This window comes from Scyliorhinus canicula, chromosome 14 (genome assembly GCF_902713615.1).
Source record: "Scyliorhinus canicula chromosome 14, sScyCan1.1, whole genome shotgun sequence".
NCBI classification, from domain to species: domain Eukaryota; kingdom Metazoa; phylum Chordata; class Chondrichthyes; order Carcharhiniformes; family Scyliorhinidae; genus Scyliorhinus; species Scyliorhinus canicula.
This window is the reverse complement of record NC_052159.1, coordinates 72,937,556-72,953,002: the sequence shown is the minus strand read 5'-3', so window position 1 is coordinate 72,953,002 and position 15,447 is coordinate 72,937,556. Positions and strand designations below refer to the sequence as shown.

The 15,447-nt window shown below is 52.4% G+C and overlaps 1 protein-coding gene across 1 annotated transcript in view; it reads left to right on the top strand.

Moving 5' to 3' along the window:
- LOC119977224 (interleukin-1 receptor type 1-like) overlaps positions 1 to 15,447 on the top strand; it is a 70,911-nt gene that overhangs the window by 9,641 nt on the left and 45,823 nt on the right. The window lies entirely within an intron of this gene.

Here is a 15,447-nt window from a genome sequence, read left to right as displayed (position 1 = left end):
AGCAACAGATGGCACAACTTAGAATTTGCCTCTCTGCTGACCACCATGTCCGATGCCAGTTAGCTTTGTGAGGGTCGTCAGCAGGATTTAATGGCATCTCGTTGACTGCAATCAAATGGGAGAACATAAGCCTATTCCGTCATTGAATAAGAACATCATGACTCAACTCCACATCTCTTGTTCCATTAATATCCAAAAATCTATCAATTGCTAACTTGAATATGTTCAATGGCTAAGTGTCCACAGATCCCTGGGGGAGAGAATTTTAAGGTTTGCAACCATTTGACTGAAAGAATTTCTACTATAAGCCGTAACCTCCGATGGAATGGCAGTCAAGTCAGATTGCCTCTTCGCTTGAAAGTACTTACCTAAAAATCCAGGTGATCCGATCTTTTTTTAAAAATGTTTTGATTCAGGGTTTTTCATATTATACAGAGCAAAGATGAGTGTGAACATACACTGAAAAAATATATATACATCCGATGCCTTTCATTATTTAAATTGGTTGCAGTTTCTTGTTTTTCATTTTCCAATAGGCACTTAGTTTTAGTTGGATCCCTACTACCCTCTCCCCCATTCTTCCTGACCCCTCTCCCCTTCTAGCCATTTGGCATGCCCTCTTCGCTCGTTGGGTCTTTTATCCTGTTCCTGTTGGGGTGGCATGACGCTGTGTATCCTGTTATGTGTTGGGCATGGTTGGGCTCCATGCCTCTTTATTCTCCCCCACCTCCTCCCTCCCCTCTCTTTTCTTTTATGTTCGTTGTTTTACTGTGGCTTCCCCTCTCTCCCTCTGGCTTATCGGCTGTTGGCTACAAATGTGTCTTGGAACAACTGGGTGAATGGTTCCCACGTCTTGCTGACCCCCGGATGGCGAATTTAATTTTATCCATCAGGAGAAATTCCGACAGGTTGAACAGCCAGCCTGCAACTGAGTAGTGCTGCTGATCGCCAGCCTCGCAGGATTTTCTCGCAGGCGATTAGGGAGGCAAAGGTAAGGGCATCGGCCCTCCTCCCCATAAAGAGATCTGGTTCTTCTGATACCCTAAAGACTGCCACTCTCGGGCATGGCTCCATCCTCATCCCCACCACCTTGGACATTGCCTCAAAGAAGGCTGTCCAATACCTGACAGGCTGAAGCAAGATTAGAGCATGTGGGCGTGGTTGGTTGGGCCTCATTGGTACCGTTCACACTTGTCCTCTACCTCTGGGAAGAACCTGGGGCGGAATTCTCTGACCCCCGGGGGGGGGGGGGGGGGGGGCAAAGGCCGTTCGCGTCGGTCGGCGGGGCGCCAACCACTCCGGCGCGCGCCTAGCCCCTAAAGGTGCGGAGAATTCCGCACCTTTGGGGAGGCCAGACGCCGGAGTGGTTCTCGCCACTCCGGTACGCCGGGACCCCCCGCCCCGCCAGGTAGGAGAGAATCCCAGCCCTGCTCATTTTGGTTCTGGTTAAGTGGGCTCTTTGAACCACTTTCAGCTGCATTCGGCTTAGCATTGCACATGTGGAGGTGGAGTTGACCCTGTGCAGTGATTCTCTGCAGAGTCCACACCCTGGGCGGGATTCTCCGACCCCACGCAGGGTCGGAGAATTGGCGGGAAGCGGCGTCATTTCCGCTCCCGCAGGTTTCGTAATTCTCCCGCCGGAAAAAAACCGGCGTTGTGCAAATCCCGTCGGCGGCCTGTGAAAACAGCTGGCGCCGGCGGGATTTCATTTTATTTGCACTGACCTGAAATCTCCGGCCCGGATGGGCCGAAGTCCCGCCGACGTGGCCACGGGTCACGTCGGCGCAAATCAGAGTTGGTTTAAAACGGCGTCAACCATTGATGATGGCTGACGCCGTTCAGTGTCGGGGGTGGGTTGCGGCCATCAGGGGGGGGGGGGGGTGGGTTGCGGCCATCAGGGGGGGGGGGGGTGGGTTGCGGCCATGGGGGGGGGGGTGGGTTGCGGCCATCGGGGGGGGGGGGGGTGGGTTGCGGCCATCGGGGGAGTGGGTAGCGGCCATCGGGGGGGGGGGGGGGTGGGTTGCGGCCATCGGGGGGGTGGGTGGGTTGCGGCCATCGGGGGGGGGGTGGGTTGCGGCCATCGGGGGAGTGGGTAGCGGCCATCGGGGGGGGGGGGTGGGTTGCGGCCATCGGGGGGGTGGGTAGCGGCCATCAGGGGGGGGGGGGTGGGTTGCGGCCATGGGGGGGGGGGTGGGTTGCGGCCATCGGGGGGGGGGGGGGGGTGGGTTGCGGCCATCGGGGGAGTGGGTAGCGGCCATCGGGGGGGGGGGTGGGTTGCGGCCATCGGGGGGGTGGGTTGCGGCATCGGGGGGGTTTGGGGGCAGCGGCGGGCAGAGAGGGGGGGGGGCGACGGTGCGTTGGCCCCGGGCATCCGTCGCCCCCCCCCTCTGTACGCCGCTGCCCCCTACCCTAACCACCCCCCCCCTCACCACCCCTACCTCCCTCCAACGCCCCTCCCCCCCTCCCCACCACCCCTACCCCCCTCCAACGCCGCCCCCCATCTCTCGCAACGCCGCAACCCCCCCCCCCCTCAACGCCGGGTAACCCCCCCCCTCAACGCCGGGTCCCCCCCCCCTCAACGCCGGGTCCCCCCCCTCAACGCCGGGTCCCCCCCACCCTCAACGCCGCAACCCACACCCCGTCCCCCTCCCTCTGAAGGCCGGTACCCACACCCCCCCTCTCTCCTCCTCCCCCCCTTCCTTCCTCCATCCCCCCCTTCCTTCCTCCGTTAGTGGGGGGGGGGGGTGCGGCGTTAGTGGGGGGTGGGTGCGGCGTTGGAGTGGGGTAGGGGTGGTGAAGGGGGTAGGGGTGGTGAGGGGAGGGGGTTGGGGTAGGGGCAGCGGGGTGCAGAGGAGGGGGGCGACGGATGCCCGGGGCCAACGCACCGTCGCCCCCCCTCTGCACGCAGCTGCCCCTACCCCAACCCCCTCCCTTCACCACTCCTACCCCCTTCACCACCCCTACCCCCCTCCAACGCCACACCCCCACTAACGCCGCACCCCCCCCCCCCAACTAACAGAGGAAGGAAGGGGGGGGGGAGGAGGAGAGAGGGAGGGGGGGGAGGAGGAGAGAGGGAGGGGGGGGAGGAGGAGAGAGGGAGGGGGGGAGGAGGAGAGAGGGAGGGGGGGGAGGAGGAGAGAGGGAGGGGGGGGAGGAGGAGGGGGGGGGGGAGGAGGAGAGGGGGGGGAGGAGGAGGAGGGGGGGGGAGGAGGAGAGGGGGGGAGGAGGAGAGGGGGGGGTGTGGGTACCGGCCTTCAGAGGGAGGGGGACGGGGTGTGGGTACCGGCATTGAGGGGGGGGACCCGGCATTGAGGGGGGGGGGGAGACCCGGCATTGAGGGGGGGAGACCCGGCATTGAGGGGGGGGGGAGACCCGGCATTGAGGGGGGGGGGGAGACCCGGCATTGAGGGGGGGGGGACCCGGCATTGAGGGGGGGGGGACCCGGCATTGGGGGGGGGGGGAGACCCGGCGTTGAGGGGGGGGGGGACCCGGCGTTGAGGGGAGGGGGAGACCCGGCGTTGAGGGGGGGGGACCCGGCGTTGAGGGGAGGGGGGGACCCGGCGTTGAGGGGAGGGGGGGACCCGGCGTTGAGGGGAGGGGGGGACCCGGCGTTGAGGGGAGGGGGGGACCCGGCGTTGGAGGGGGGTAGGGGTGGTGGGGAGGGGGGTAGGGGTGGTGGGGAGGGAGGTAGGGGTGGTGGGGAGGGTGGTGAGGAGGGAGGTAGGGGTGGTGGGGAGGGAGGTAGGGTGGTGAGGGTGGGTGAGGGAGGGGTGGTGAGGGGGGGTTGAGGTAGGGGTGGTGAGGGGGGGGTTGAGGTAGGGGTGGTGAGGGGGGGGTTGGGGTAGGGGGCAGCAGCGTACAGAGGGGGGGGCGACGGTGCGTTGGCCCCGGGCATCCGTCGCCCCCCCTCTCTGCCCGCCGCTGCCCCCAAACCCCCCCCCAAATGCCGGACCACCCCCCCCCCCCAAATGCCGGAACACACCACCCCCCCCCCCAAATGCCGGAACACACCACCCCCCCCCCCCCCAAATGCCGGAACACACCACCACCACCCCCCCAAATGCCGGAACACACCACCACCCCCCCAAAAGCCGGGTCTGTCTCTCTCCTCCTTATCCTCCAAAAGACGCCGGGTCTCACCACTTCCGCAGCTGGTGAAACTGACGCGTATCGCGTCAGTCAGCTGCTAGCCCCTCCGGGAACGGAGAATAGCGGCCTTAAAGAAGGCCCCGACGCCGGAGTCATTAACACCGATTTTTCTCGCAGGCAACCCGCGTTACGAAGGGCTACGGAGAATCCCGCCCCCTATTTCAAACCCTCGAGTCGGGATTCTCCCTTCTGGGGACTCAGTCCCCACGCCGGCGGGAGAATCGGCGCCAACCACTCTGGCGTCAACAGGCCCCGAAAGTGCGTAATTCTCACTTTCGGGGGTTAGACGTCGGAGGGGTTGACGCTACTCCAGCCGGTGCCGAAGGGATGGCGCGACTTCACGCATGTGCCGTAGGGCCGGCATGATCTCGCGCATGCGTAGAACCGTATGCGCAGACCGGCCGGCGTATTTTGGCGCTTGCACGGAGCGTTCTCTTCTCCGCGCTGGCCATGGTGGAGCCCTATAGGGGCCGGCGCGGAAGGAAGAAGTGCCCCCCTGGAACTTGCCCGCTCGCAGAACGGTGGGCCCCGATCGCGGGCCAGGCCCTCCCCCCCCCCCCCCCCCCCCCCCCCCCCCCCCCCCCTGGGGTCGGATCACCCCGTGAGGAGCGCCCCCGCCAACCTATCTTCCAGGTCCCACCATGTGGGACCATACGTAACCCACGCCGGCGGGACTGGCCAAAGACGGACGGCCGCTTGGCCCATCGGGGCCCAGAGAATTGCCTGGGGGCTGCTGCCAATGGCTCCCGACCGGCATGGTGTGAATCCCACCCCCACCCAACAAATGGCGCGGCGCCGGAGAGTACGGCAGCCGGCGTCAGGGCAGCGGGCTGGATTCGCGCCGCCCCCCCAGGATTCTCCGACTCGGCGCAGGGGCCGGAGAATCCCGTCCTCGATCTTCCTCCACTTTTCCCTCATCTCATACAGTGGTGTGTGTGTCCTTCCCAGTAGTCGCCCATACAGGTTGCTGCAGTTCCCCCTCCCTAAGATGTCAGCGTCCAGTAGGTCCTCTAATCACGATTGTTGCGGTGGTCGTGGGTATGTCCTTGTTTCCCTATGTAAGACGTTTTTGCGTGTATCTTAGCTCGTTTCCCTCTGTCAGCTGGAACTTCTCTGTTAGTTCCTCGAGCGTTGTCAGTCTGTTTTCTGTGTCCCTAACTTGCAATGTCTCCCCGACCTGTCTCCACCTTTTGACGGTAGCATCCATAATGGCTGACGTGAACATGTGGTTGTTGCAGATGGGAGCCTTAATGAACGTTTTGGTAAATCTGAAGTGCTGTCATAGTTGTTTCTACGACGGGAGTATGGCTATCACTACTGGGCTAGTTGAGTGTATGGTCGATAGGGATGGGAGTGCTGCCATGGCCAGGGCCCGGAGGGAGGCCCCCGTGTAGGAGTCCTCCTCCATTCTCACACATTTGGCTTCCAGCTCCTTTATCAACACCTTTACCCTTTCCGCTGTTGCTGCCTAGTGGGAATATTGCAGGTTTGGGTGGGCTAGGGCCCCATGGATCTCAATCTCTTCAGGATTGTTTTGGATATGTTAAGTGCTCTGTTCTGTCACCTTGTCTTTGCAATCATTCATCCAGAACTGCTGGTGATTTAACTAGAATGATGTTTTATTGAATTAACATGTGGAGAGGTAATATACAGAATGATATACAGACTAAGTTACTGTTTGAGTTTCATGGATTCTCCTGGAACTACCCAATGTGTGACTGTCCTATCGTACGCCTTACTACCAACTGCCGATAGTCAGATGTCACATGACCGATGTCTGGTGCCACCAGCTGGTTTGAGGTCTCGCTGCTAACTATATAGAATATTATTCACAGGCATATCACCACATTCCCCTTCTTTTGGAGATGTTACCTGGGACCGGTGCATTTTGGCGATTGTCACCCTCAGCTGCTCTTCAACCTTGGGTCTTGGGCAGAGCAACTGGTGGGTTCTGTCTAGTTCTGGCGGTTTGGGGACGCTATGCCTTCCCACCAGATTGCCCAGCATCTGGGCCACATTGTCTGTGGGTCTTTGCCTTCGATCCCTTCCAGCAGGCCCACTATCCTTATTTTCTGCCACTCTGACCGGTTCTCCTGATCCGTTATCTTTCCTCTCAGACTCCCCTGCATTGTGACCAATCTCATTATTTCCTTTTCCAGGGTGGCGATCCAGTCGCTCTGGTCTGTTTTCTAGTTCTTTTATGATGTTCTGCTGGGCCTCCAGTGCCTCGACCAGGACCAGAGCAGCCTGGATATCAGCCTTCGTCTCCTCTTTCTATTCTCTTAGTTCCCTAGAGAGGAACATCCTCCATCCACCCTCTGGAGAGGGGGAGCTCCTTGTGTGGTGAGCCTCTCCTTCTCGTTCTGGAGTGGCCAGAGCTTTGTCACTTTGTGCATCTGCCACTTGCTTCTCCTGACGTTTTCCATTTCTCATGTCTTTGCAGCCTCTGGAGATGCTGTTATTCGGCACCTTCATTCGTATTGTTGTCAGTTAGGGTGCAGGGATACTTTTTTCCCTGTATTAGCGGGCTATTTTGAGTAAAAGAGCCTATTTTTAGGTTCGTAGCAGGAGAACCACCTTACTACCAAGCACATCCATGTCACCGGACGTCCAGGCAATCCGATCTTGTCTGACCTTCCGACTTAGGCTTGGTGAGATCAGTACAGTGCAGCATGCTCCCGGAGCCGACAGTCATGGGCAGCTCAGTTGCACGTAATAATACATGCCCCTTTTTCAAAAATCAGATAAGTTTAAAAGACCAGCCACTTTTAAAGGTCTCCACCCCCTACCTCAGTTCCTAGTATTTCCAGAGTATGTTTTGAGTTTTGTACCATGAAGATAGATACATATGCTGCATTGCAGTTCCAGAGTTACAATCTTAACACAGCTGATTGCCGGGTTGAGATGATGGAACTGTAGATGAGTGGTTAGGAGAGCACTGCAACATAGAGGTGCCCACTGAAGACTTGCAATTGGTCCAAAATATGCTGTAGCCATAGCTGCAAGGCCAGCATTGCAGTAGCCATCTCTTTCACAGTAAGGTTAGCAATACACTGCTGACCAGCGGATCATGCAAGGATACTTTGTAGGATGCGCATTTATAGATAGTTTACTTTCATATCCTATTTTATTTCCCCATCATATTTTTGTTTTACTTATTTTACAATTTTTTGTTATGTTTTGCTGAATGTTAAAATCCTGACAATCCTTACACAGATGACTCGTTTGGTAACGTAAGCCTTTTCTTTTAATTTAATACTTTTCTTGTACGCCATTTTCCCCATGAGATTTTTATTTCTTAAAGAAATGCATAATTGTTTATTATTAAAGAATTATTTTGATATTTGCCTTTGTTTATCAACCACTATATATTTTAGTCTAGTTTCCCAATCAACCTTAGTCAACCCACCTCACATAGCTACGGAATTTGCTTTGAACAAAGAACAATACAGCACAGAACAGGCCCTGTCACCCACCAAGCCTGTACTGGTCATGATACCACCCTTGGCCAAAGCCCTCAGCACTTCCTAGTGTCGTATCCCATTAAACAAATCCTAGCCATGTATTTGTTGAGATGCCTTTTGAACGCCGTTAATGTATCTGCTTCCACAACCTCCTCTGGCAGAGCATTCCAGGCACTCATCACCCTCTGTGTAAAAAATATGGCTTGCACTACTCCTTTAAACTTTGCCCCAAGGACCTTAAAACTATGCCCCCGACACCCTGGGAAAGCGTGCCTGCCCATCCACTCTATCCATGTCCCTCATAATCTTGTAGACCCCTATCAGGTCAACCCTCAACCTCCGTCGTTCGAATGAAAACAGTCCGAGTCTATTCAGACTCTCTGCATAGCTAAGACACTCCAGACCAGCGAACGTCCTGGTAAACCTCGTCTGCACCCTCTACAAAGTCCCCACATCCTTCTGGTAATGTGGCGACCAGAATTGTGCGCAATATTCCAAATGCGGCCTTACCAAGATTCTGTACAACTGTAGCATGACTTGCCAGTTTTATACTCGACGCCCCGACCAATGAAGGCAATCATTCCATATGCTTTCTTGACTTCCTTGTCCGCTTGTGTTGCCACTTTCAAAGATCTGTGGACCTGTATGCCAGATCTCTCTGACTTTCTATATTCCTATGAGTTTTGCCATTTACTGTATATTTCCCCTGTTAAACCTACCAAAATGCATTACCTCACATTTGTCCGGATTTGGCATTTCTCTGCCCAAGTCCCCAACCTATCTATGTCCTGCTGTATCCTCTGACAATCTGACAATCCTCAACACTATCTGCCACTCCAAAAGCTTTGGGATTCACTTTAATCCTACTTGCGAAGGATTTTTCATGAGGCCTCCTAGCCCTCTTTCCTGCTTAAGTACCTTAACATAGAACGATACAGCGCAGTACAGGCCCTTCGGCCCTCAATGTTGCACCGACATGGAAAAAAAACGAAAGGCCATCTAACCTACACTATGCCCTTATCATCCATATGCTTATCCAATAAACTTTTAAATGCCCTCAATGTTGGCGAGTTCACTACCGTTGCAGGTAGGGCATTCCACGGCCTCACCACTCTTTGCGTAAAAAACCCACCTCTGACCTCTGTCCTATATCTATTACCCCTCAGTTTAAGGCTATGTCCCCTCGTGCTAGCCACCTCCATCCGCGGGAGAAGGCTCTCGCTGTCCACCCTATCTAACCCTCTGATCATTTTGTATGCCTCTATTAGGTCACCTCTTAACCTTCTTCTCTCTAACGAAAACAACCTCAAGTCCATCAGCCTTTCCTCATAAGATTTTCCCTCCATACCAGGCAACATCCTGGTAAATCTCCTCTGTACCCGTTCCAAAGCATCCACGTCCTTCCTATAATGAGGCGACCAGAACTGTACGCAATACTCCAAATGCGGCCGTACTAGAGTTTTGTACAACTGCAACATGACCTCATGGCTCCGGAACTCAATCCCTCTACCAATAAAGGCCAACACACCATAGGCCTTCTTCACAACCCTATCGACCTGGGTGGCAACTTTCAGGGATCTATGTACATGGACACCGAGATCCCTCTGCTCATCCACACTACCAAGAATTTTACCATTAGCCAAATATTCCGCATTCCTGTTATTCTTTCCAAAGTGAATCACCTCACACTTCTCCACATTAAACTCCATTTGCCACCTCTCAGCCCAGCTCTGCAGCTTATCTATGTCCCTCTGTAACCTGCAACATCCTTCCGCACTGTCTACAACTCCACCGACTTTAGTGTCGTCTGCAAATTTACTTACCCATCCTTCTGCGCCCTCCTCTAGGTCATTTATAAAAATGACAAACAGCAACGGCCCCAGAACAGATCCTTGTGGTACGCCACTCGTAACTGAACTCCATTCTGAACATTTGTCATCAACCACCACTCTCTGTCTTCTTTCAACTAGCCAATTTCTGATCCACATCTCTAAATCACCCTCAATCCCCAGCCTCCGTATTTTCTGCAATAGCCGACCGTGGGGAACCTTATCAAACGCTTTACTGAAATCCATATACACCACATCAACTGCTTTACCCTCGTCCACCTGTTCAGTCACCTTCTCAAAGAACTCGATAAGGTTTGTGAGGCATGACCTACCCTTCACAAAACCATGCTGACTATCCCTAATCATATTATTCCTATCTAGATGATTATAAATCGTATCTTTTATAATCCTCTCCAAGACTTTACCCACCACAGACGTTAGGCTCACCGGCCTATAGTTACCGGGGTTATCTCTACTCCCCTTCTTGAACAAAGGGACCACATTTGCTATCCTCCAGTCCTCTGGCACTATTCCTGTAGCCAATGATGACCTAAAAATCAAAGCCAAAGGCTCAGCAATCTCTTCCCTGGCTTCCCAGAGAATCCTAGGATAAATCCCATCAGGCCCCGGGGACTTATCTATTTTCACCTTGTCCAGAATTGCCAACACTTCTTCCCTACGCACCTCAATGCCATCTATTCTAATAGCCTGGGTCTCAGCATTCTCCTCCGCAATATTATCTTTTTCCTGAGTGAATACTGACAAAAAGTATTCATTTAGTATCTTGCTTATCTCCTCAGCCTCCACACACAACTTCCCACCACTGTCCTTGACGGGCCCTACTCTTACCCTAGTCATTCTTTTATTCCTGACATACCTATAGAAAGCTTTTGGGTTTTCCTTGATCCTACCTGCCAAAGACTTCTCGTGTCCCCTCCTTGCTCGTCTTAGCTCTCTCTTTAGATCCTTCCTCGCTTCCCTGTAACTATTAAGCGCCCCAACTGAAACTTCACGCCTCATCTTCACATAGGCCTCCTTTTTCCTCTTAACAAGAGATTCCACTTCTTTGGTAAACCACGGTTCCCTCGCTCTACCCTTTCCTCCCTGTCTGACTGGTACGTACTGATCAAGAACACGCAATAGCTGTTCCTTGAACAAGCTCCACATATCCAGTGTGCCCAACCCTTGCAGCCTACTTCTCCAACCTACACATCCTAATTCATGTCTAATGGCATCATAATTGCCCTTCCCCCAGCTATAACTCTTGCCCTGCGGGGTATACTTATCCCTTTCCATCACTAATGTAAAGGTCACCGAATTGTGGTCACTGTCTCCAAAGTGTTCACCTACCTCCAGATCTAACACCTGGCCTGGTTCATTACCCAAAACCAAATCCAAAGTGGCCTCACCTCTTGTTGGCCTGTCAACATATTGTGTCAGAAAACCCTCCTGCACACATTGTACAAAGAACGACCCATCCAATGTACTCGAACTATATCTTTTCCAGTCAATATTAGGAAAGTTAAAGTCTCCCATAACAACTACCCTGTTACTTTCGCTCTTTTCCAGAATCATCTTCGCCATCCTTTCCTCTACATCTCTAGAACTATTAGGTGGCCTATAGAAAACTCCCAGCAGGGTGACCTCTCCTTTCCTGTTTCTAACCTCAGCCCATACTACCTCGGAAGATGAGTCCCCATCTTGCATCCTTTCTGCCACCGTAATACTATCCTTGACTAGCAGCGCCACACCTCCCCCTCTTTTGCCCCCTTCTCTAACTTTACTAAAACACCTAAACCCCGGAACCTGCAACAACCATTCCTGTCCCTGCTCTATCCATGTCTCTGAAATGGCCACAACATCGAAGTCCCAGGTACCAACCCATGCTGCCAATTCCCCTACCTTATTTCGTATACTCCTGGCATTGAAATAGACACACTTCAAACCACTGACCTGAACACTGGCACCCTCCTGTGAAGTCAAATCTGTGCTCCTGACCTCTCTACTCTCAATCTCTCGCACCCCAAAACTACAATCCAGGTTCCCATGCCCCTGCTGAATTAGTTTAAACCCCCCCCAAAGAGTACTAACAAATCTCCCCCCCAGGATATTGGTGCCCCTTAGGTTCAGATGTAGACCATCCTGTCTATAGAGGTCCCACCTTCCCCAGAAAGAGCCCCAGTTATCCAGAAATCTGAATCCCTCCCGCCTGCACCATCCCTGTAGCCACGTGTTTAATTGCTCTCTCTCCCTATTCCTTGTCTCACTATCACGTGGCACGGGCAACAACCCAGAGATAACAACTCTGTTTGTTCTCGCTCTGAGCTTCCATCCTAGCTCCCTAAAGGCCTGCCTGACATCCTTGTCCCCTTTCCTACCTATGTCGTTAGTGCCAATGTGGACTACGACTTGGGGCTGCTCCCCCTCCCCCTTAAGGACCCGAAAAACACGATCCGAGACATCACTTACCCTTGCACCTGGGAGGCAACATACCAAACGTGAGTCTCTCTCGCTCCCACAAAATCTCCTATCTGTGCCCCTGACTATTGAGTCCCCAATTACTAATGCTCTGCTCCTCTCCCCCCTTCCCTTCTGAGCAACAGGGACAGACTCCGTGCTAGAGACCTGCACCCCATGGCTTACCCCTGGTAAGTCGTCCCCCCCCACAAGTATCCAAAACGGTATACTTGTTACTCAGGGGAACGACCGCAGGGGGTCCCTGCACTGACTGCTTCTTCCCAGTCCCTCTTACAGTTACCCATCTATCTCCAGTCTTTGGTGTAACTACTTCCCTGAAGCTCCTATCTATGACCACCTCTGCCTCCCGAATGATCCGAAGTTCATCCAACTCCAGCTCCAGTACCATAACTCGGTCTTGTAGGAGCTGGAGCTGGCTGCACTTCCTGCAGGTAAAATCAGCAGGGACACTAACGGCATCCCTCACCTCAAACATCCTGCAGGAGGAACATTGCACTACCTTCCCTGCCATCCCACTTAATTTCAACCAAGTTCTGGTAAACAAATATAAAACAAATAAAAAAAATAAATAAATAAAAAAATAATAATATAATATACCACTTCCCTGCTCACACCAATGGGTCTTATTATTAGGTTAGAGGAGGAGGGCGGGTGGGAGACACTACACGTGTAGTGTCTCGGGTATCCTCTCCACCAGAATTTATTGGCTAGGAGAAAATCCTTCCCAGAAGTCCGCGGGTCGTACTTCCGGTTCCCGCCTTATATTATCTTTGCTCCCACTGGCACCCCGCCGCTCTTATCTTTTCAATGTCCCAGCTGTCTTACCTCTCGCGCTGTTTTCAATGTCCCTGCTGTCTCTCCTCTCGCGCTCTTTTCAATGTCCCAGCTGTCTTACCTCTCGCGCTCTTTTCAATGTCCCTGCTGTCTCTCCTCTCGCGCTGTTTTCAATGTCCCAGCTGTCTTACCTCTCGCGCTGTTTTCAATGTCCCTGCTGTCTCTCCTCTCGCGCTCTTTTCAATGTCCCAGCTGTCTTACCTCTCGCGCTCTTTTCAATGTCCCTGCTGTCTCTCCTCTCGCGCTGTTTTCAGTGTCCCAGCTGTCTTACTTTCTTACTTTCTTTATACTCCTCAAGGGTTTTGACTGTCCCCACCCTTCTAGACCTTACAAAAGCCTCCTTTTTCATTTTAACGAGGTTCACATATCCCTCATTATCCAAGGTTCCACAGACTTCCCATGCTTATCCTTCATTCTCTCAGGAGCGTGACTTTCCTGAATCCAAATCAACTGTCGCTTTAAAAACTACCACAGGTCCGATGTTCATTTACCCTCCAACAGCTGCACCCAATCTAAATTCTTCAATTCTTGTCTAATGTTATCGTAATTTGCCTTTCCTCAGTTTAGGACCTTTACCCTCATCCTGATTCAAAAGTACCCTAAAACTTATGGAATTGTGGTCACTACTCCCAAAATGTTCCCTTACTGAAACCTCAACCATCTGTCCAGGCTCATTCCCCAATACCAGGTCCAATACTGCCCCTTCCCTAGTTGGACTACCTACATATTGCATCAAAAAGCTTCCTGGATGCTCCTTACAAACTCTGCTCCATCCAAGCCCCTAGCACTAAGTGAGTCCCAGTCAATATAGGGAAAGTTAAAATTTGTTTGGGTTTAAGGCATTAGTTTCATACTTAACTGAATCACTTTCCAACTCAATAGAATAGTCGATCATATTTTAATCACTCGTCTCAGAGACTTTATTACTACAAGGTTATTAATTAATCTTGCTTCATTGTACAATACAAGATCCAAAATAGCCTTTCCATAGCTTTTCCTTAGTTGATTCCTTGATCGAGTCATCTAGAAAACTATGTTGCATGCATTCCACGAGACTGTCCTCCAAACTGTCTGGAAAATTTAGTTTTGCCCAGTCTAAATGAAAATTAAAGATTCCCAAGATCACTATATTATCTTTGGTACATGCATCTTTAATTTCCTGTTGCACTACAAGTACTTTCATGGAGTCTTACAGACTACTCCTAGGCGGTCTTGTGGTGCAATGGGTGGCATCCCTGTCTCTAAGCTGGAAGCTCCTGGTTCAATTCCCACCCCAGGACCTGATGGCCAAGGAAGGTGTGCTCATAATGCAGACAAAATGTTTAAGTGTCAACATACAATTCCTTGCAACATGTGCCAATGACAAGCAGAAGGGTGGGAGAGATCTTTGGCCTTCCATGTGATGGAAAGAACTTTAAAGCCTCTAATATCACTGTCCATGGGCTGGATTCTCCGTTGGCAGGATCCTCCGTTTCACTGGCAGTGCACTCATGCCCACGGATTTCCTGATGGCATGGGTGATATGACCATCAATTTACTCGAGACACGATAGGAAGTAAACTGTGGTTTTAATAGACTTAACACTGAGCCTGCTGCGACCAGAAGAACTGAGGGCAGACTCACAAGGCTGCAGCACTTTATACTTCCGGTAGTGGGAGGGGTCATGGGCGGAGCCGAGGGTGGAGCCCATCTCCCCATCTCCCCCTGTGGGCAGAGCTGCGCAACGGCTCACAGACAGAACCCACAAGGACACAATGCTATACAGTGTGAATTACATGATGTACATTCACCACAATGGGGAATGCCCACAATGGGAAACCCCATTGACCGGCTGCCGTGACGGGAGATCCTGCTGCTGGTGGGGGCACACCGCACCAGAAAACAAGTGACCTGGGTTCAATTCCGGCCTTGGGTCACTGGCTGTGTGGAGTTTGCACGTTGTTCGAATGTCTGTGTGGGTTTCCTCCGGGTGCTCCGGTTGCTTCCCACAGGCAAAAATTTGAAAGTTAGGTGGAATGGTCATACTAATTTGCCCTTTAGTGTCCGAAGGTTAGGTGGGGTTACGGGGTTGCAGGGAGTGGGCCTAGTGGGCTCATTTGGAGGATCGGTGCAGACTCGATGGGCCAAATGTCCTCCTTCTGCAGTATAGGGATTTTACGATGGTTTGTCAATGTATTCAGACAGCAAGGAGCACTTTCCTTAAGAATAAAGACCCTCTTACATTCACCAACACAAGGTCCTTTCACAACCCTTTATGTGAGAACCTCTTAGCAGTGTGACCAGCCAGGCATCCCTCTTACCTGATATTTCCACTGAATAAGTAAGCCTGGGCCTTAGCCACCTGATTTGCGCTTGGCTGGCAAGTTAACACCTGGTATCCTGTTATGGGAGCGGCGTTTTCAGAACCCCAAAATGTATCATGGAGTTCAATCAACCTCTCCCTTTAATGTATTGTTGCTTGTGAAGCACACGGCTTGGTCTCCAGGTGTTGTATGACAATTATGGACATGTGGGTTTTTAAACACAAAACAATGTTTATTCCATTAATTCAACTTAACATTTTAAAATAAATATTGGAACATTTATCACCCCTTACTCCAAAGATAACTCCGAAAATAATAAAACACTAAATAATCCCTCAAAATGTTCCTTCAAACCTCCAACAGACTTAACACCTTTAACAACAGAAACAC